The sequence below is a fragment of the Python bivittatus genome, unplaced genomic scaffold, assembly GCF_059951505.1.
Source record: "Python bivittatus isolate LINGU-HERP-01145 unplaced genomic scaffold, Pbiv_v1 ctg000080_np1212, whole genome shotgun sequence".
Taxonomy (NCBI): Eukaryota; Metazoa; Chordata; class Lepidosauria; order Squamata; family Pythonidae; genus Python; species Python bivittatus.
This window is the reverse complement of record NW_028277035.1, coordinates 37,449,668-37,472,196: the sequence shown is the minus strand read 5'-3', so window position 1 is coordinate 37,472,196 and position 22,529 is coordinate 37,449,668.

The window sequence follows — 22,529 nt, the reverse complement described above, 5'->3', positions numbered from 1 at the left end:
TGCTTTTCACACTGAATTTCAAGAGTGCTGAGAAACCATCATGTCTCCTAGTTTTTTCTGTGTCTAAAGCTCACATCAGAAATAAAACCACCTACCTCCTTCAAGTCCCTCAATAAAAGATTGGCAACCATAAATAACAGCTATCTCCAAAGATATAGATACTTGGTGCCATATGTCCAGCATCCCATTAGAAGTGGTTTTGTGCACTGGCTTTATATGTGGTTTTTCATCCTTGCCCATTAAGATTCAGATTCTGTAAGGGGCTTCTTCAGGCTGTAAGGTCCTTTCATGCCAAGATGAGTCCATCCTATACGACTCTGCACAAAGTGATATATTTTGTGAATCTCCTTAACCTGCTGAGTACCCTTACACTGGCCTCACTGGCATTGCAATATTAATTCTTTGAATTAGGAGTTGATTGAATAGAAATTTTGGGGCAGCGTATGGGGAGGATTCTGATATGTGAATTGCCATGCTTAATTCTGTGTCCAAAAGTAGCAAATTCAAGGATTTCTTACAAATCCTAAAGGAAATGAGATCCTTCAATTAAATTCTTTTTATTACTTTTATATGACTGGATAATATAAGTAAATCAAATGATTGATGGTAACAGAGAACAAGTAATGTGCTGTATCATAAGCATTTGAAGACATCATAAATTCCTTGACCTCCCTGTTCCCAGAGTCTGGAAACATTCATTTTTATCTAGAGCCTCCAACTGTCAGACCTGCACAATCAGTACCAATTGTCCAAGTAGATGAACAGATATTTTGAAGAATATGGATCAGCAAATCTCATCAAATCCATGAAGTCACTGGGACTGGGGAAACTTGGAGTTGGTACAGTCAATGCTCCAAACTCATTTTCCCTACCTGAAAAATAGGTTTAATAACAACAGACCATCCTAGCGTGGTATGGTGATTGAAGTAAGGGCTGTGTATTTACATACACACCTGAGAAGAGTATTCTTCATAGTACCATTATGAGTAACCATCAGCTTTTGATACTTGAGTAACTCCAGCTTCTTCGCATAGGAAGCATGGAGAGATCAAGGTGTGTTTGTGATCCCATCCTCCTCTTTAGTGGTAAGGCAAGCAGGATGTTAATTATTAGAACAAGATACAGGAGTTTTTCTTTAGTTCTATCCTTAGTCTCAGTAATCAACTAACTCATCTGTCTACTGAGTTTATACAAAAATATCATCTCTGCCATAAATGTGAACGTTTGTCTCTTCCTCATGAAGATTTCCCCTCCAAAATAAAGGATAATAATCCATTCAAATCCTGTCTTATTTCTGGTTTGACCCAAAAGAAATAATACATAAGCCACGTGAGGGGTTAATGAGGAAGAGCCTTATTTGTAATAGTTTCCCGGTGAGACAATCACTAAACTAAAGCTGTATTTGTTCTGAGCAGGTTTCTAGGGTAACTTCCCATGCCTGGCTTCTTTATAAATCTTGACAAAGTGAACACCAGGTTGCTGGCTCACCAACTAAAGTATCTTCCCTCCCATCCCTGGATAAACAGGATACTGTATTGTCTCCTATGGTTTTGCTTGAGGTTGTGGGAGGGTGGCCTCTGAACACAGGTTGTCATCTGGAGTGGTGACTTATCATCTGTAACAGAACCATTTTGTATAATGAAAATCATCATGAATTTTGCCTAAAGTGGTTCTCTAGTAATTTCTAATCACTACATCCTTTTATGATAGAAGAACCATTGATGAAATAGCAAATGGAAGAATGGGCCATACAGCCTATAATCAAAATAACAGGTTGTTGTTGTTTAGTCGTTAAGTCGTGTCCGACTCTTCATGACCCCATGAACCATATTGCGCCAGGCCTTCCTGTCCTTCACTGCCTCCCTGAGTTTGCTCAGTTTCATGCTCACTGCTTCAGTGATGCTATCTAACCATCTCATCCTCTGCCGTCCTCTTCTCCTTTTGCCTTCAATCTTTCCCAGCATCAGGGTCTTCTCCAAAGAGATCTCTCTTCGCATTAGGTGACCAAAGTATCTGAGCTTGAGCTTCATTATCGATCCTTCCAATGAGCAATCAGGGTTGATTTCCTTTAAGATTGACTGGTTTGACCTCCTAGCAGTCCAGGGGACTCTCAAGAGTCTTCTCCAGCACCACAGAAAATAACAGGAGGGTGGTCTAATAACAATAACTTACTAGAATACTGGGAAGGAACCAATCATTTTGTCTGACTAGTGGGGGGAGTGTTGGGGAGCCTAGTCATGTCAATATGTCATTTCTCAAATCGCTATCTCCTACGGACCTTTGGATTGCTTCATTTGCCTTTGTTCTAATGCATCATCACAGATATTTACTTTTCAACAACTATTACCGCCAAGCATATCACACTGCTCAAAAGATCACTTTATGGGGGACCAGTCTAAGGAAAGTCCTAACAACAATCCGGTCCAAACAATCTCATTTAACTGCGGTAGATTTTAAAACTTCAGTGCCTGAGCCCTGAACTACTATAGCTGAGTTATATCACTTTCTGGAGATATTTATAGAAATAAAAATAAATGTTAACTTGTTTAAAAACATTGAAGGAATTTGCAGAAAAGAAAAGCTTCTGCTTTTGTCTGCTATATACATGTAGGATCTGATGGCACAACAGATGAGAACTGGGCAACAATGTTCACAGCTATCAGGCTGGTGAGCGTAGAACGTCTTGCAAACATCCTTATGTTCACATGGCAGAAGATTTGCTGCTATCCTATCACAACTGGCCTGAAACAGCAGGACTAATTCCAATCATGGACTTTTAGGCTACCATGGTAAAAAAGTCTTAAAATATATTTTCATCACACCTTGTTATTTTGCAAATTAATACTGTGCTTTAGGTAAACAGACTAGATCTGAAGTTATGAAAAGGGAGGGAGGGATAGATGGATAGATGTGAAGTTGTCAGGTATTTTAATTAACCTCAATGGAGATTTGCTCCTATATTATCCTGTAATTAAAAGATTTTAAGATCATTTCAGCCTTCATTAAGCTGGCATCTTAGATGTTCTATATTGGCTGGAATCTTGTGAGTTACAGTCCCAACATACTGTATCTGCAGGGAGCCAGGTCAGTGAAGTTTGTCTTAGACTATCATTGCATCCCACACTTTTGGTTTATTGGTTACATAAAGGCTTTTAACAATGTAGACTACAACAAATTGTGGTTAACCCTTAAAAAATGGTATACTAGGCTACTTCCTTCATCCATCCATTGAAGAATTCTGAGAACTGAATAGAATATGGAGAACTAAATTGTTCAAAATAGATAAAGGAGTGTGCTAATGTTATCCACCATTTATTTGACTTAGATACAAAATAGATAATAAATGCTGTGGAGTCCTTGGGGTTCTCTGAGCTTGGTTGTTTTTTTGCAAACGTTTTGTTACCTGGCTAGGTAACATCTTCAGTGCTAGAATGGAGTGGACCTTGCTCTCTGTTTATATACAGTAGCTTGCCCTGTCAGTGTTGGTGGGGGTGGAGTGCTGGACTAGAAGGAATAGGAATTAGAATTTAAGTTTCTCAGAGAACAACAACCTCAGATACACTGATAATGCTATTTTGATAGGTTGAAGTGAAGAAGACTTGAAGAATCTCTAGGTCAGTGTTTCTCAACCTTGGCAACTTGAAGATGTGTGGACTTCAGCTCCCAGAATTCCTCAACCACCCATGCTGGCTGGAGAATCCTGGAAGTTGAAGTCCATACATTTTAAAGTTGCCAAGGTTGAGATACATTGACCTAGGTGGAGCTGAAAGAAGAGAGTGCAAAAGCTGGCTGACTGCCCAATATTAAAACAGACCCCAAAACTAAGACTGTATGAACAAATAATGTTAACCATATGCAAAAAGGTGGAGAATAGTAGCAGACCTTACCTTCCTAGACTCAAACAATCACAGGGATATTGACATCTACTTGTTAAAAAGGCTGTGATAGAGCTAGACAAAATATTGAAGTGCAGAATTACCACACTAACAGAGTACATATTGCCAAGACTATGGTTTTCATAGTTGTAACATGGCTATGAAAGCTGGACTATCAGACTGAACAAAAAAAAAATGATGCCTTTGAAAAGTACTGGAGAAAACTCTTGAAAATACATTAGAATGGACAAAGAACAACCAATGAACAAAGAACAAACAATTCAGTTCTAGAACCAAACTTTTCACTGGATGCCCTATTAATGAAGCTAAAGCTTTGACCTGTAAACTAAAGGGAAGTGATAACCAGTGTGGTATAATGGTTAAAGTGATGGATTGGGAGTAGAGCGACCCAGGTTCTAGGTATGGAAGCCAGCTGGGTGACCGAGGGCCAGTCACTCCCTTTCAGCCCACACAGGGTCAAACTCTGCAACAAGCCAGCTGAAAAACCAAACCTCATATCATGCATTGGTAAACTTTAATAACTAGGCAAGTACCATGCAAAACAAGTGGACCCTGCAACTAAGCTAAGCTAAACTAAGAAGAAGAAAAACAACAACAGAGGAAAGGCCAGAGTCACTGGAAAAGACCCCAATGAAGGCAATAGAAAAAGAGATGACAGAAGAGAATGTGGTGAGATACTATCCTTGATGAGACACGCAGGAGATTACAAGAACTCAGTGCAGTTTCTAAGACACCATCCTGGCAAAATGATGCCCATTGAAAGAGTCAGAAACACAGTGAACGACTGAAAAACAACAGCCCACAGAAACTAATGATGGCGCCAATACAACTATTCTCACACTTATCACATTTACTTCCGTCACTACTTGGGCTTTGTGGTTTAGAAGCTTTTTTTTTTTTTTTCAAAAAGCCAACCAAACAATGTAAACAAGTATTGTAGCTTGTAGACTTATTTTGGTGAGTGGACATAAGAGTTACTCAGTTCAATTTCCAATTCCAGAAGCATTTTTCTCTTATTTAAATCATTCCCTTCATAAGGAATATTCAGTCAATGCATTGTTGCACATTGCTAAATATTTATGTTCTATACTTGAAGAAAGATTCCTACATAAAATCTTGAAAATGGGATCCTTTAGATTAGGCATATTTCCATTTGTGTATTTTATTTTATTGTATTGTATTGTATTGTATTGTATTGTATTGTATTGTATTGTATTGTATTGTATTGTATTGTATTGTATTGTATTGTATTGTATTATTTTAGGAATGAGCATTAGAGTCAACCAGCTTCAGAGATAGAAGTTAGGGGTGCACAACCTCTTTTGTAGCTGCATCTGACCCTTTGTATGTTAACGGCAAGGTAAAACAGCTAGACTAGACCAGAATAAACACAAGCAATTGATTCCCCTTCGGTCACAGTAAAAATGAATGCCTGGCATTTGGAAAATGAGGGTAGGGGCTCTGGAGGCCACACAAAGCTTTGAAGTCTGGATGCAACCTTGGGGTTCTGGTTGTGCATCTTAATGTAAGGTGTAGCAAAGAAGAGGCTTCATCCCCCCTTAGTTCCCACACACCTCAATGTCCTGCTTAACCTGTGAGTAGGGAAACACATGATTTATGCCACCAATATGCTGTGATTATGTATTCTGGCACATTATTCTATCCAACCTATTCTAATTTATACTCAAAATAATTCTGTGAGGGAATTTAGGAGATAGTGGCCTGGCTCATACTTTGCACTAAGCCAACTCATAGGTTGTTGGGTTCTAGCATAGTGTATTTTGTGAATTCAAACATTGTGGTTTATCAAAACCATAATTTATGGCTTAGTGTGTTGAATGAATGTGGCCAAGTGTTGTTAATTTGGTAAAGCATAACTAAACAAATCAATGAACAAAACCACTGACCGAGGCTGAATGGAGATTTGAACCAGGATATTCCTGGTCCTAATTCATTATGCCTAACAAGGAAACACAATTTTCGTGATCTGTGGAGGTGTAATCAAATGACTTTGTGATTCAGCTTGATCCTGGAGTTTAATTAAAGTTACCTAATACAGTAATAGGAGATATATTCCAATTTTGTATTTCTCTAGTTGCTTTTCTTTTTAGTTGAACTCTGATATCTGGTATACACCACATGGTACCTTCCTTTACCTACCCACCCCACTCCAAGAATGTATACAAGGTAAAATATATACAATTGGGTTAGATTTATATTTACTATCATTGTTCCAAAAGGCTAATAAGGGATTGTTATTGACTTCTGAGAATTATTCTGACCTATTCAAAATTGCCAGATGAGTTAGCTTAGGCCAGTAATCTATTTCTGTATTCTCTGAAGACAATATTTTTTCCAAAAAAAGATCCAAGAACAGCTGCATTTCTCACACTCAATTATATAGCCTGTGCACACAGACACAATATGGTTGAACCCAAAATTAGTATTAAATGAAAGTGTGGAAAACCTCTACTTTTGGAAGGACCACACAAAATGTAGACAAGTGTCTTAATTTACAGAAGACCATCTTTATTTTTAAAAGCTGTCCAAGAACAGTTGTCTATTTTAGAATATTCTTTGATCTTTAAAGGTTGCTAGTCCAAATCTAATTCACAGAGAAAAACCAAAAGGGAAAATGCTGAGAAGTCAGACTGAATAGGCACCTAAATCATCTGATCATATCTTCCCCACTAACATTGCACACATCCTGTTTTTAGTCACACTGTATTCATTGTTTCTCAGTTTTTTTATCTTCATATATATACTCCATACATATACCCACATTTTATGTAAAACATTGCCCACTTTTACCCTCTTTTTTGGATATGCATAAGTAACTATTCTGGAATAGCTAGTGTTGGAAATAATTACTTCAAGGGTGACATTTGGGCATCTTCTTTTGCTTTTCCTGGGGCCCCCAAGGGGCACATTGCCAACCCTAAAATTCAGAAGGACATTTTCCTCAGCTCATGACAGCCTGACTAAGGGGTGTAGGAGGAGGTGGAAGCAACAGGAAATAATGTCTTAATGTTTAGAAGAGACGTTGATACTAAAAGAGAGGAAGGAAGGAAGAAAAAGGCTAGCTATGAGGAAACAAAATAATATTCTAAGTGATTTCCCCAGGAAAAACTACACTTGCTAAAGATTACAAGCTAAGAGACGCATATAGCTGAATTGCATGGTTTTGTGTCAAAGTGGGTAGTCCAGCAAAATATCCAGGAAAACCAAATTGTGTTTCAAGAGTTGCAACATTTTGGAAAAAATACAACCCAAATAATAGTAAGTCTAACAGAGATTGGATCCAGATGTCTGGCACATATTTGCTTGAGTCTGTTAATAACAATATATCACATCCCTTTTTTACCACTATCTGATTCCTGAAAAAAATCTGGCTCTCAGCTTCATGGGACTGTACTTCTGTAGACAATTTTTGGTTTAGCTTCTATACAGTAGAAGGTCGTACTAAAACTTCTCTTTTTACTGTTCTCCCCTCGACTGACATAAAATTATTTTACTTATATTTTGGGGGGAGGAGAAGGAGGGAAATGGAGAAGGGCCACCATTGTGTTGAACAAGGCTGCACATCATCCCAAATTTGAGACTTATAAGGAAGTGTCCTACTTGATAAAGCCTTATTGGTAGGATGGACTAGGATGTTCACCGGACTGTCACTAGGTCTTTACTGCATCTACCTCACAAGATTATGATGAGGATAGCATTGAGGAGAAAAGCTCCATGGTAGGGGTGGGCAAAGTGTGGTTCCCCAGGTGCTGGAGTTAGTAATTTATCTACTTTCAAATGTCATGCTTACTCTTTTGGCAAAATAAATAGTTGCTTCAAGACTAAGGAGAGAAAAGGATGAGGAAATATTATGTGTGGAAATGTTCAGTGCTAGATTCTAAACAAACAAACACCTCAGCAACTCAAAAAAAAAAAAAGGCAAAATACAAGAAACAGGAACAATGATTTCTTGGGCAGATACTAAAAAGCAAATATAGTTGGAATATTTTCTAAACAAATCGCCTTATTAAGCTGCTGGAAAAATGCTTCATAAACTGCAGGATAGACATTATTATCAAAATATTTACTGCCAACTAGCAACGTATTATTTCTACAGTTGGGAGGCAAGGCCACTACCTCAGACTGCTCTTCCCTTTCCCTCCCCACTCATTTCAGGTTTCATCATTTAATTACGTATTTATTTTTTAATACAGCATTGGAGAAATTTCTCTAGAGAGTTTTTAATAACAGGGATCAGACACATTCTTTCACTGAAGCACCCATTATTTATTATGGTTTGGAGGCAGCAGAAGTTAACCTAAAGAGGGGCAGGATGGCAGCGCCGTTATATAAATATACGCAAATTATTTATAATTGGTTCACCAGAACAACTGATTGGATATGGAGTCATAAATTTGATTGGACATGCATGTTAATAAGGTAAGGACACTGAGGTAATTTGAGTGGTGCTATAAAGGCAACTGAATTAGATCAAGGCAATGTCCTTTGAGTAATGCCTTACTTTCTTCAGGTGTTATCTTCCAGTGGCCTTGCTTCCTAGCACAGTTGCTATCCCTTAGAGACCGAATCAACATATTTTGTGTCTAAATGTTTTATGCTGGAGCTGACAGTTTATTTTCCCTGGGAAAATGGATTCGGGAGGGGTAATTTATTTGACTTACCTAAAGCCATTTTCTTTCTACTACAACACCAATTTTCCATGTCAAATGAAAATGAGAATAAGCTGATATACATTGAAAATGCACATCTAATGAATAAAGGAAAAAGTAACACTGATATCTGCTCTGAAGCTTCTTTAAATTTTATTTATCTTCCATTTTCTGAAGCATACTAAGCCCAAATTTAAAGTTCAACATTAAAATGTATGATTCTTTTTTTTTTCTTTCCGAAATGTATACACCAACTCAGTGTGGTTATACCTTCAAAGAATTTAGACCATTGGTTCTCAATGGGGGCGGTACCGCCCCCCTGGGGGTGGTGGGAGGATGCTGAGGGGCGGTGAACATGTTTTGGGCGGTAGGGGGGCAGTGGGCATGTTTTGGGCGGTAGAGGGGCGATGAGCATGTTTTGGCATTCGAACTTAATTTTAAAACTCCCCAAAAAATGTATTAAATCAATTATCCAGTTTACACCATTTGTACCAGCAATAAAACTAACTTACGCGACGGCTGCCCTCACGCACTTCTAAGAATGGCGAGACGAATTTGTATTCTAGGTAGGCTGACCTTGAAGAACTCGACACTACGATTCTTCTCCGATCCCAACCAGCACAGCACATGCGTCAGCTGTCTTCCCGCGCGATTAATCACAGTGCGTGCATTGAGCGTCCTTTCAATATGAATGTTTGATTTGACCCGTGTTTCTTGAGTTGTTTTTCGTTCGCTTCATTTCTGTTTTTTCCCCTCAGTTTCGATTTACTTTCATTGTTTATTTGGCCAGTCGGCTAGGTAAGTGCGCTTATTAGTTCTTTATCTTTATTTTTTTGCATTAGTCATTTTAATTTTAATAAAAGGAATGCAATTACCTTCCAGGGCAAAAGTATCGAGTTAAATCGAACAAATTTGGTGTGTACGTCTACTGAAAAAAATTACTTAAAATTTTTGCCTTTTATAATTCAGTAACTCCCCCCCCCTCCCCATACCCTAAATTACAGGATTTTCACAAAGGGTGGCGTTGAAAAATTTTCCGCTCCTTAGGGGGGTGGCAGCTTCAAAAAGGTTGAGAATCACTGATTTAGACACTGATTCAGATTAGAAAAATAAATGTGAGTTACAAGGAAGGAAGGAAGGAAGGAAGGAAGGAAGGAAGGAAGGAAGGAAATCTTTGTGCATGTTTATTCAAAAGGGGTCCCTCTGAATTAAACGGGGCTCACTCTCAGTACAATGGAATTGAAGAAACATGAGATTGCTAATGAATATGCATAAATGTTTCACAAATCTCTCTCACATATCTCTCAACTGCATAGCCTATAGAACAGTGTTTCTCAACCTTAACAACTTTAAGATGTGTGGACTTCAACTCCCAGAATTCATGGCTGGCTGGGGAATTCTGGGAGTTGAAGTCCACAGATCTTAAAGTTCCCAAGGTTGAGAAACACTGCTATAGAACATCTCAAATGTACCTCCTGCAACATTGCGCCACAGGTACTGAGGAATGAATGGGTATTTTTTGTTACATTGATTCACACACATTTGTTCCTCATATGAATTGTGCTGGAGTATGAGAGTTTATCTTCTCCATTAAGCCAAAGGAAACCCTGTTGTAAAAGAATTTCCCTTTGTCCTTTTTCTCAAACTGACTCAGATGTGTAATTCTTAGGTATGCTGGGGAAAGAAAATAATACAAATCTCTAATGCTGTTGACAAAATAGCTAACAGATTTTTAAACACTCTTATGAACATACCTGAAAATAATTTTAGTATAATTAATAGAAAAAGAAACATCTTATTTTATCTAACAGAAAACGAGTATTCTTTAATAATGAAAAATTAAAGGGTAACAAAATGGAAAAAAAATATTACAACAGACTACACCTATCCACAAACTATGTACCTGTCACCCAACCCCATTTATGGCTAACCGTGCATCCCTGCGTAATCCTAATAAACATTTCGGCAGTCTCAGTTTGTCACACTGTGAACAGGTTTGATTTCTGTCATCTCAACTGAGGCAAAAAGCCAAAGAATATACAAATCATAGTTTTTAAGCATTCCTCAGTTACATAAAAGAAATAATTTCATGTGCATTAAAATCTGTATTTCAGTTACCTACATAGGTGGTGACGAGTTTCTTATTCACTAATCACAGGATGAGACTACTTTCTACATAAATTCTTATCTTTTCTTTGGAATAAGTTCCAAAGAGCTCAGCAAGTTCTACTTCTAAGTATATACACATAAACGTGTGCTGCAGGGCTCTACGAAACCATTCTACCTATTTCCACAGAGATTTATAATTCATTTCACCCGGGTCATTCCCTGTCATTCTTTCTCTTTGCCCTCATCTGGGGGATGGGGAAAGGGAGGAAAGTCATCAGAAAGTCTTTGCAGAAGAGAAGGGCTTAGAACGCTGTGGAATCTGACTAGAGAAAGGTCTCTTTGCTCCCAGTCATGCTGGAGGTGGGGGGTTTCAGGAGCTTTTCCACCTTCCAATTTGAGAAGCATTCAAGCCTTTGAACCTGCCTCCAGGGATCTGCTATGAACCTGCTCACCCTGACAAGGGCATTCCAGTCAATGAATGCAACTGTTCAAACTAGAGAGCTCCATCTTTCATGCTGAGATAAAAACAAAGGTTAAAAGATCATAAAGAAGATTGACTCCTGGATGAACTGATCTGTCATGTCAGATTATTGGCTGGCAAATGGTCCATTGGAATTATCTAGATTCTGAATTCAGAAGGTAGGTAATTCTCAGTAAAGAAAAGGGGAAAAAATATGGTGTCCGTTGACCCATTTCTCAGCTGCTAAGGTCAGAACTGTCCCTCAACAGAAAGGTTATTCTCAGCTTCACAGCTATCTGACATGATTTATCTAACCTTTTTGTTTCCCTTTAATTGTTTTATTAGTAATTAAGTAGAAAAACCACAGGAAAAGTAAAAAAGAAAAAAGAAAAAAAGGAATATATACACATACATAAAAATACGTACATAACATTGTAATCCCTAACTCATCTATGTTGTTATTTATCTTTTGTTGTTAATATTAGTATTATTATTGCATAAATTTTGCACTAAGGTGCAGGCTGAAATAAAAATTCAAACAATGAGATACAGTGATGAAATAAAAACAAAAAAATGCACATTATAGGAAAAAAAATTCAAATTGCTCTCTTTTATATTTTCCCTTTTTTTCTCTTTGTTTTTTTCTCTGACAGCTATTACTTAAATATTTTTGTACTATGCTTTAAACATAATTTATCTAATCTTAACATAAGCAGAAGGCCTGATTCTTTGGGTTTAATTAGCAGTGTACATGTTTACTCAAAACATCTACAGCTGTTACTCCCAGTGAAATATGCATAGAACTGCATATTTAGTGCAGTAACTTTCAACAATATTCCTGCAAGGATTAAAAAAATAAGAAGGACTACTTTTCCTGGCCCTCTGGCCATACTTGGCCTTTGAGGCTGCATTCAGAAGAGTAGTGGGTGGGTTCAGGACAAAAACTACTTTTGATTTGTAGTTTAAATTCAATTAGAATTAAATGGAATTGATGTGATTACTCTCCATTAACGTATTAAATAATTTTTGTGCCTTTGAGTGGCAACTACCTGGACAAGTTCCTGTAATTTTCTTGACAAAAAAGTGGTTTGCCATTGCTTGCTTCCTGGGGCTGAGAGAGAGTGACTGGCCCAAGGTCACTCAGCTGGCTTTGTGCCTAAGGTGGGACTAGAACTCACCGTCTCCCAGTTTCTAGCCTAGTGCCTAAACCACTACACCAAACTGGCCTAACTAAGCTATATTGGCAAATAAAATGAGCTTCATTTTCCTCCTTGTGCAAATTTTAGTTAAAAAGATGGAATAGCATGTTCCATTAGTATTGATTAAAAAGATAAATTGTCAATTAGCATTTAATTGACAACATTCCTCCATCATCTTTACTGCTGCAACATGGAAGTGAAACTGTGTAGTAGTGTTCCCTGGGGAGTCAAAAGTGTCAGGATGGTGACCAAAAATGCTTGATTTAAGTCCCACCCTTTTTACATCTATCACGTATGCAATGTTCATGAAAAAGGGTTGGGGCTTCAATTACAGAGTTGCAGCCATCACCTTGACTTTTTTGACTCCTCTGTGGACAACCATGAGCCCATGGCTTCCAATACTATCTAAAAAAACAGTCCCATGCTGATTTCATCACAGCAGGAAAGCTGTTAGGTAAACGCCCAGCTTTGGATCCCACATATAAACTCTGGCTTGAATAAAATGCTATAATGACACATTTAGTCAATGCACAAAGCCATTACATCTGGGCCATCCCAGCAGCAGTGATGTAAAAAGGGGCCCTGCAGCGTAATATTTGGACAAGTGCTCAGAAGGCACATTTGCATTAAATCCCAGTAATTAAGCAGAATCAGACAGCTGAGTGAAAGATGAAGTCAATTGCGTGTGTTTGTGTGTGTGCATGTGTGTACAAGTCTGTATATATGATATCCCATATAGGTCCAAGCAAGAGCATTAGCATTCTAGTAGGTGGCTGGGTTCACACATTGCACTGAGCCATAAGGAAAGTTCTTCGAATGTACGTACTTTTAAGATTTATAGACACCGAATTCAAACAGGTAACATAAACAAACAATAAGTCAAAAAAGAAAAACAAAACAACAAAGAAAACCATAAAACAATAAACAGACAATATATAAAATGTAAAATGTTTGGCTTTAGCCTAGCATGCTTTGTGACTTCCAAGTTTGGTAAACCATGCTTTATAGTTCAACTGCTGTGCAAACTGAACTGACTGCAATTTAAAATATAGCTTACCACAATGTGTGAACTGATTATTTATAGGAATGCATCTTAACTCGTGGCATATGCAACTTCCAGGACTAATACGTTTTGCTGTTGTTAATGCTATTTCATAGATTAATTTAATCCAATTGTACTAACTTTTTAATAAATTTAATAAATGATGTTAACATCTTTAAAGTAAGCCATGGATTGAATTACATATACAGCAGAGTCTCACTTATCTGACGTAAACGGGCCGGCAGAACGTCGGATAAGCGAAAATGTCGGATAACACGCAGTAACGATTGAGTGCGGTAAAAAAAAACAAAACCCAATCCGTATACAATAACAAACTGCACTGAGCGACCATTAGGAAAGGCGAGACATGACTGACACGAGTCATAGGCTAGACGCGTGCGCCTGCTGCGCCTGTTGCAATCGATTTTTGCGTTGCGGCGCCGCACCGTCAGGAGCAACAAGAAAGAGTACACTCACGCTCGCAAACAAGCGGCACACTTTTCTCGTCGCCAATTTATGCGTGTTGTTGTGTTTTGGGGGGGCGTCGGATAAGACGGAATGTCGGATAAGCGAAGGTCGGTTAAACGAGACTCTATTGTAGCTCAGCAGGAGTCATAAAACCTTTCATCATGCACCAAGGAATCCAATTTTGCATGTAAAACAGTTGCACTCAGTTGATTTGCTCCAGGTTGTGGAATTTCACCTGCAGTCAGATCTTCCTCTCCATAGCTCTAGTTGCAACAGGACAGAATACCCTAGTCACTGCTTAGCCAGTCCAATATAAAAAATCATGACAGTGCATAATATAATGGAAGACAGAAGTGCTTGTAGTGAATCAAACTCCTGGTCTAACAAATTAGTCTGAAATCAGGAGTCTGGTTGCATCTTTTCCAACAAACAATTTAAATCCCACCTCAGTCAAGCCACTCTATGTGGCTTGTGATGTGTGATGTGATGATGTGAGCCGCAGCTTGCAAAAGCTTATGTCTTTTAATAAAAGGTGTTAGTTGGAACAGGTGCAACCAGACTTCTTCTAACCTTCTGCTACCATAGACTAACACAGCTCTCCTTTTACAATGTCTCAAATTAACCTAGGCATTCCAGTTTGCACTATTTCTATAAAAACACAGAGAGATTTGTTTTTCAGCTGGAAAGGCCAGTGAACGACCCTGGCATTTTCAGTGAATAAAGCATGTTTTCCACCTTTGACTACCCATGTTTTCCACCTTTGACTACCCATGTTTTCCATGATGTAGAAGTGAGGTTGAACATTGGCTCCTTGATCTTAAGATAGTGACATAAGCAACTAGGCTAGTTTCAGAGCAAAGGATTAGGTCCAATGCTACTTTTCTTCCTGAAGGGATGACTTAAATTGTCAAAACTGATTAGTTACCGTGTGATTTTCAGATACAGGCCAATTCCCCAGCCAGGCATCGCTGAGGCGATGTGAAACCTGTCCTCACTGTTGTTATTTCAGCACCACAAGGATTCTAAAATGATTCTAGCTTATGCTGGAAATCGTAAGCAGGGATCCTGCCCTGGACAACTAATCTGGAGCAGGGCTAAGACCTTCCCCTTCTTCTTCATCTTGGTGAGATTTCTCAATGTCACCTTCCCTGGCTCCCTTTTGTTCCTTGGGGTCCTTTTCCTTCTCCAGTGCCGCAGGGCCCCCTTTGACTGTGAAAAAGATTCTATGGTGTCTGACTTGCTCAAATGCACTCCGATTAACCCTGAGTACATGATTTGCATAGACAGCGGAGATCTCAATGTTCTGGAAATCCCCTTTCCTGACCAAAACTTCCTCCCTGGACTCAGAAAGCGTCATCATTTTGTTTCACTGCTTTCTTTCAGTTCAAAGCAATGCAACAGAGTAGTCTGAAGGGGTAAACAAAAAGCCCTCCTGATGTCAGAAAGAAGAATGTCCTGGGAAATCTTCAGTGCTACCCTTTGTGCCCATTCTTGGGCAGCACCCTTCCTTCTTGCCCTGTCAGTTCTGCCTCTTTTTCTGTTTCGGGCCTTGCTTTACAGAGGATGGCTCTCTTCTTTAATGATGTTGAACAGGGAGAAGTGATTTCCCATCCTACTGCATGCTACACATATATTTATATTAATATTATTATTTATATGTACGTGCATTCTTTTCCTTGCTGTGAATTTATTGAAGACTGCTGGTTTATTAGAATATTCAAGAACATTAACACATTGGGCACCTTAGAGATATAATTAATAGGCAGAACTTGTTTACAGCTTGAATATGCAAACTTCTTGGAGTACCTTGAACTCATTGGGACTGACTTCCAAGCAATCACTTTGGGCTTCAGTGATGTTGTGGGTTTTTCTATGTGCACGTACTAGCAGTTAAGGTGGAACCAAGAAGACCCAAGTTCTAGTCCACCCTCAGCCACAGAAGCTTTCTGGGTGACTTTAGGCCAGTCATTCTCTTGTGGCCAAACCTACCTCACAGGGTTGTTGCTATTTGGAAAATGGGAGGAGAGAACACTATGTGTTCCACCCTCAGCTCCTGAACAAAAAGCAGGATATAACTTTAACAAATAAGTTGAAGCCTTTCTCTCTTTATCTCACTCTCTCTGCATGTTAGTTCTTAGTATTGTTTTCCAGCTCTTCAAGAACTGACTTATGGACATTTTATCTATGTATGCATGTATGTATGTAAGTGGAACATCAGCCTGGTAAAGCACCACCGAGGTTTTTCAGAGCTTCCTTGCCTTTAATCAGTAACTTCCTTCATGCAGTTCCTGCTTCTTTACTTGTTTGATCCGGTAGCAGCATTTGTATGCAATTCACCCCAGCCGTCTAGGGCATTTTAGTCTTGGCCAGCTGGGAAGTCCATAAACCTTCCTAATTGAATATTTGTCCAGAAAAGGGGGCATCGCTGAATGATATACTAAAATATGCAGGAGAAGTGCATAGAACAAGAAATGAAGAGGAGTTGTAAATAAGGAGCAAAAGGATACATAAATCATGCTGCAGTTCAATCGTTCCAAGTTTGTTATAATAGTTCACAAACACACGGAGGCACACAGAGGCACACACACAAACCCACAAACACATTTACTAAGGTGGTAAGATGCATTTGCTTCACTTATTTCAAATATGCTGCCCAATTTTCGAGTAGGCCTAGCTAGCTAGCTAGCTTGCTTATTCACTCATTCATGTATGTTTATATTCAATTTACACCTGCCAGAACTGGAGAGGCTCTCGGTGGTTTTCAATGCATCTATAATAGTACATGTCTGTGGCAATATAAATAAAAAATAAAATCAGAGTTACAGAATAAAGCATTCATAATGGAAGGGAGGAAGGGAGGAAGGGAGGAAGGGAATGAGCAATCACTATTTTCAGATAAAGAGCTACAAAGCCTGTATGTCCTCTAGAATCATTCTGGATCTTGAAGACACAAGTATTATTCAACTGAAAGCAAGACATAATACAAAGTAATGATGACAGGAATTTGTAAACAGTGCAGACAAAAATGTCATTCCCTGCAACATCTGCAGCAAACCACAGTGATGGCAAAATGATGACATGCACGCAATAGGATTTCCAGGCAGATACCAGCAGTATGTGCTTGGGTCCTAATGTCTAATGCAGTGCGTCATTTGCATGATGACGATATCACACGTGCCCTTTTTTGCTACCTTCCTGCAGATGTGCACATTCATATTCAAGATCACCGAATGAACATTCATTGCCTTTGACACGGGTTAACCCATTGTGTCATACTGACTGCAGGGGATGATGGTTTAAAGCAGGGATAGGGAAATATGGACTTCCAGTCTTTCTTATCCCTGGTTGGGGTTGGTGAGACTTCTGGTCCAGCAGTAGCTGAAAAGCTACAGATTTTAAGGATGAAAAATGGAGAACTTTATGTATCTGGAATGAATCTCTTTGTAGTTGATTTATGAGATTCTAAATCATATTAGCAATAGCTGTGAGTGCAGAACTGAGGGGTGGGGGTTTATTCCGTTCTCTCTTAACAAAAAAGCAAACTTGTTTGTGGATATTCAGTGGAATACAACCCTAGCTTGACTTCAATCAACCTGAAGTGCACTCATAACTGTATGTTGATAACTTAAAGCTGGTACAGACACAATACTGTCTGACCTTGAGATGCAGAAAAGCGGCATCCAGATCTGATCTTGAACAAGGTATCTATTTTCTCTAAGACACAGAACTCCCCCTAGCTCTTACAGGAAAGTCTTGCTTCCCCCTTGTCACCTGAGATCTGGGTTTTGTTCATGTATCAGCAGGGACCTCTCTTATCTGCCATGGTTTGAAGTAGTCTGACCTGTATCTGCCCACTGTGTACTACTTGTCTTGCACAGACAATATAGTTTCTCTTTACTGTCATCAGGGCTTCAGAATGGCCATGAAACACCATGGGGACAGAATCTGGGTTCAAATCTGCTACCATTCTCATTTTAGTGAAGATGGATTTTGAAGTTATGACAACTCAATACACATATACTGTACACAGACACACACCCCTTAACTGTGAGAAGAGAAAGTCTTCTTCTCCCCCTCCTTCACATTAGAAGCAGGACTGATTAGAGAAGGGGAATGTGATGAGGCTTCTCTTCCTCCCAAAGTGACACTTAGGTTAATATGCACAAGAGAAAATGATGCACATATGTACACATATGCACAGCCCCTGCATCCTGCTTGCCATCCAGACCAAAGATCTTAGCTACTCCAGACTAAGAATGATGCTCTAGAAGGCCTGTTCATTGTGCAACATGACAATTTGCCTTTCGACAGATGGTGACTTGGGCACAGATAAACAGGAGAAGATGAGAACATTTTCATGTATGAAACTTGTTTCCCATTGACTGTGCTCATACAACATCTTTACTTATCAGTTGCATTCACACAATATGCTAAGCTTGGTTAGCATTAACTGTTGGGTTAGGGCATTTTTCTTTTGTTTTTTCAATAGTTTATGGTATGGTTAATTAATTAATTAATTTGTTTATCCAATTTATATGGCTGCTCATCTCAATGAATGACTCTGGGCGGTGAACAGAATTAAAATAGAATAAAAACAGTAATAAACATTGTAAAAATTAAAAATACAGGCAGCCAAGAAACAACAACCCAAATCACTAACACAACCAAGAAGTGGGTCCCTGCAGATACTTGGGGCCCCAGGTCCAGGCACATTACAGTTCAACATACTGTATTGTGAAAGCCCAGAAAATTAATGCAGTAATCAAGTTGAGTGTGTTGTATGAACACATACTTTAGGTTCCCTTGTACTATTTATTGTCCTCCAAGACCTTTGTTGATCTGGGAAAGAAAGCTAGAAGACAAATGCTATTGCAGACAAATCTGCCTAAAGAAAGACTGGCACGTGATATCAGCCACTGTAGCAAGAGCTGTTTTAAGCTTTGGGTTAATTGTTCAATTTGTTCTGATTGTTACTCAGAACACATTTGTGGCTCAGTAAATGTGAAGGGATCAACTGTTCATATAATAATGAATAATTTCCTGATATTGCTTTTTCTTCAAATATTTCGCATGAGTCAGTGGGGACAGACTTGGTGTTTTCATCCAGTAATAGCAAAGTAAATAGTACCTTGACTGTTGATTCATGCTTGACTCCTGCTGACATCACATATCCATGTAGTTTTCTTGGTAACAATATGGAAGTGATTTTACATTTCTTTTTTCTGAGTTATTTTTTTCTGCTTCCCAGTCTAGGCTGCAGTTCTGAAGTTCCTTGGTAATATCCCATCCAAATACTAATCTGGTCTGACCCTGCTTAGCTTTCTTGACATCAGTCAAGGTCTGCTGGATGCTGCCATACGTTGTGACAAATGTTTAATTTCCCATGGCTGCACAGATTGCTTAAAATAGCTGCTTGTATGCATTCTCCATCCAACAAGTGTAGAGTTTGATTAAACAGGCCAATTTATGGTTCCTCAGAAGCTGATAGAGGAACCTGTAAGAATATACTGATTGCAGTGTAAACCTGGTTCTTTAGCGTGAACAAGCTTTCCTAACTTTCCTCCAGGTATTCCCAGAATGACTGACAGCACAGCCAGATTCAGGAAACTGAAGTCCCAAGTGGCAGGAAATTCTGGTTACTGACATCTCAGTACATCTGGGGTGGAACAAAATGCCCCAGAAACACAGCAGAGATATCCTCTGGGATGAAAAGATGCTTATTCTACAGCAGTGTTTCTAAACCATGGCAACCTGACGATGTGTGGACTTCAACTCCCAGAATTCCCCAGCCATGTTTCAAGTTGCCAAGGTTAAGATACAGTGCTCTAGAGGATACCATAAAGCAGTATCATTGTCTTATTCAGCAGGAGCTGCACATCTTGTACTGTAATGAAGTCTGAGCAAACCTTTATTAGGCTTTGATCTTCATATCTTAGCAGTTGAACACAAGAACCCACCCACCTCTATTGGCAATTCTGTACTTAGGAAATGAGTTATCTGAAACTCCCATAACTTTTGCCTCAGAAATAAAAATGACTCTAGCAAGAGTTGGAAGCAGATTACTGTACTTGTATAACAAGTTATCTTTGGGAAACAGTATAACCAACTTGTGAGAAAATTTTGAAGCATCTTGTTGCATGAAGAACAAAAATCACAGATTTCATAAATCAGGGAAGAAAATATTAGTTCATCAAAAGTGATCTCAAAAGAAATGTCATAATGCTTTTCTACAGTTGGATGGTAAAGACACACTTGAAATACTGTCATTACCATATTTCCAAAACAAAGATACTGCAGATCAGTTAAAGTACAAAAAGCGCGAACTAAAATAATCAGGAAGACTTGGCTAACTCTCCTTGAGAAAAAGTTATGGCATTTGGACTATTTTAATTTAGAAAAAAGGATGTGTAAGGGGGCCTGACAGAGGTGTGTAACATTATGCATGCAACAGAGAGAATAAAGAAATTTATATTTCTCTTTTGCCGCACTATAACAGTTGCTCATCCAGTAAAGCTGAGCAATGGGAGAAAATAAAGTACTACTCATAACGCTAGTTTAAACCAGTGTTTCTCACCTCAGCAACTGTAAATGTGTAGACTTCAACTCCCAGAATTTCCCAGCCAGCTTGCTTAAACTTGTTTAAACTATGGAATTCATTGCCACATGATACAATCATGGCCACCCAAGTCTGTTTTTTAAATTGAGCTACTAGGCAAAATCCAGATGGCTGATACTGTAGATGACAGCAATGAGTTAGCTTTTCTGTACAGTATTTCTTATTTGCCATCTAGTGCTCTAGCAGCAGGGTTAAGCTTGTAGAGGAAATGGTTGGAGGTCTCACCCTCTGCTCCCAGAAGCCCGCTGGGTCAACACACCTGAGCTCCCCCTGCCTTAATGTTGTGGCTTAGTACTTGCCGCTCTGCCACCTCCTCTCCAGGGAATGCCTTTACCTGGCACCCTTACCTCTAAACCTGCTGTGCAAGAGAGATGGGACTCCCCTAGCCTAGGGCAAGTAAAAGGGGAAAAAAAGGAAATAAATTACATAGCACCATCTTTTGGCCCTTTGTATTGAAATGTGTAGGGGGACGCGGTGGCGCAGTGGCTTAATGACGCTGAAAGTTGCCGGCCAGAAATGGTCGACGCTTCAGCGGTTCGAGTCCAGCCTTCGCGTTAAACAGGGTGAGCTCCTGTTTCCTCCCCAGTTCCTGTCAACCCAACAGTTCGAAAACTTACGTGAGTAGATAAATGGGTACTCTCACTCCGATAGGAGGAAAAATGCTGGCGGCGCCTTGCAAAAAGGAGTTGGGAGCAGTTGCCGGTAAGCGCGAAAAGGGCGCGAAGCAACGGAAACCCCGCCTCCTGCGCTCGCCAGCTGGGCTCTGCTCTAGGAAGGAGGCTCTGGCAAACCACTTCCGAAAAAGAATTGCCTTGAAAACTGCAAGGACTCGTTCAAGCAGTCACTGCAGGGTCAGCAATGACTGAGCGCAGACAAAAAAAAAAAAAAATTGAAATGTGTGACTAGGCAAATCAGCCCCTCCTTTGGGAGATGGATAAAGGTATAAATAGAACCAAATTTTATTTTATAAAAAAGGATTTACAAAACAACCTTTCATTCACAGGTAAAATATTCATTGGCAAAGGAAATAAAAATATAGAGTTATTCAAATGACAGATCTCCCATATAAAAACAATAAAGGACACTATAAAACTCTGGGCAGACATAAATGATGATATTGGTCTGCCAATAGCTTTGAGGCAACTCTGACGTAAAGAGGTTCGAAGCCACACAAAAAAAACACTGAGCTTAGATAGAGACAATCATAGCTACCTGTGATGGAATGGAATTATGAAGGCCAAGCTCAGGGAGATAAACATTTTCTTAGCTCACCAGAACCACGTGAGAGGAACAAGAAGATGAGACTGGTACCTCCCTGAGGAATTCACACTGTTGTGGCTGGAGGACTTTGGGAACTGGGGTTTTAGTCTGGGAAGATTCTTGCTAGAGGTTGTAGCTAATAAACATAGCTGGACTGAATTGGCATTGTCTCTTGGAGTTCCTTGGGCTAGGCCTGACACTACCAGAGACAATAAAGTATTAACCCACAGACCTAGAAGAAAACCCCCATGCAACTCATTAGCTAATTTCTTCTTCCTCTGGAAAATGGACTAGCATTGGATCAGATATTACCTGTGCCAATTCCTGCAAATACCAACTTTAATCAGACATTGGAGAGGAATTTAGCTCTGCATCCTCCTATGCGGCACAAGCCTTGGACCTTTTCTCCTGGGAGTTCTTACTGCAATTTCCAAAAGAACAAAAGCTTTTTCATCTGGAAAGGGAGGCTGCAGAATCTTTTTAGCTGCATGCTAAAGTCAGCATCTCTGTTGAGCCTGAGCAGGGGGTGGCAGGCTGGCTGTAGGGTTTTGTGACCTGCCCAGTCACTACAAGCGGTCATCTGTGCAACCAAGATCTGTACCTTCAAAAGCCGAACATTCAGTGGTGCCTATTCATTGGAATGGCTCATTGGAAGCACTCAAATGGTCCTCTACTCCTGTTTTGCTGGTGGCCTTGCAGTTATTTCTGGCTGGCTCCTGAGGGAAAATACTCAATCACTCTGGTTGTAGCATGGCTTTTCTTTTCTTTTCTTTTTTCTTTTCTACAAAGGGGTTAATGGGTATGGGACC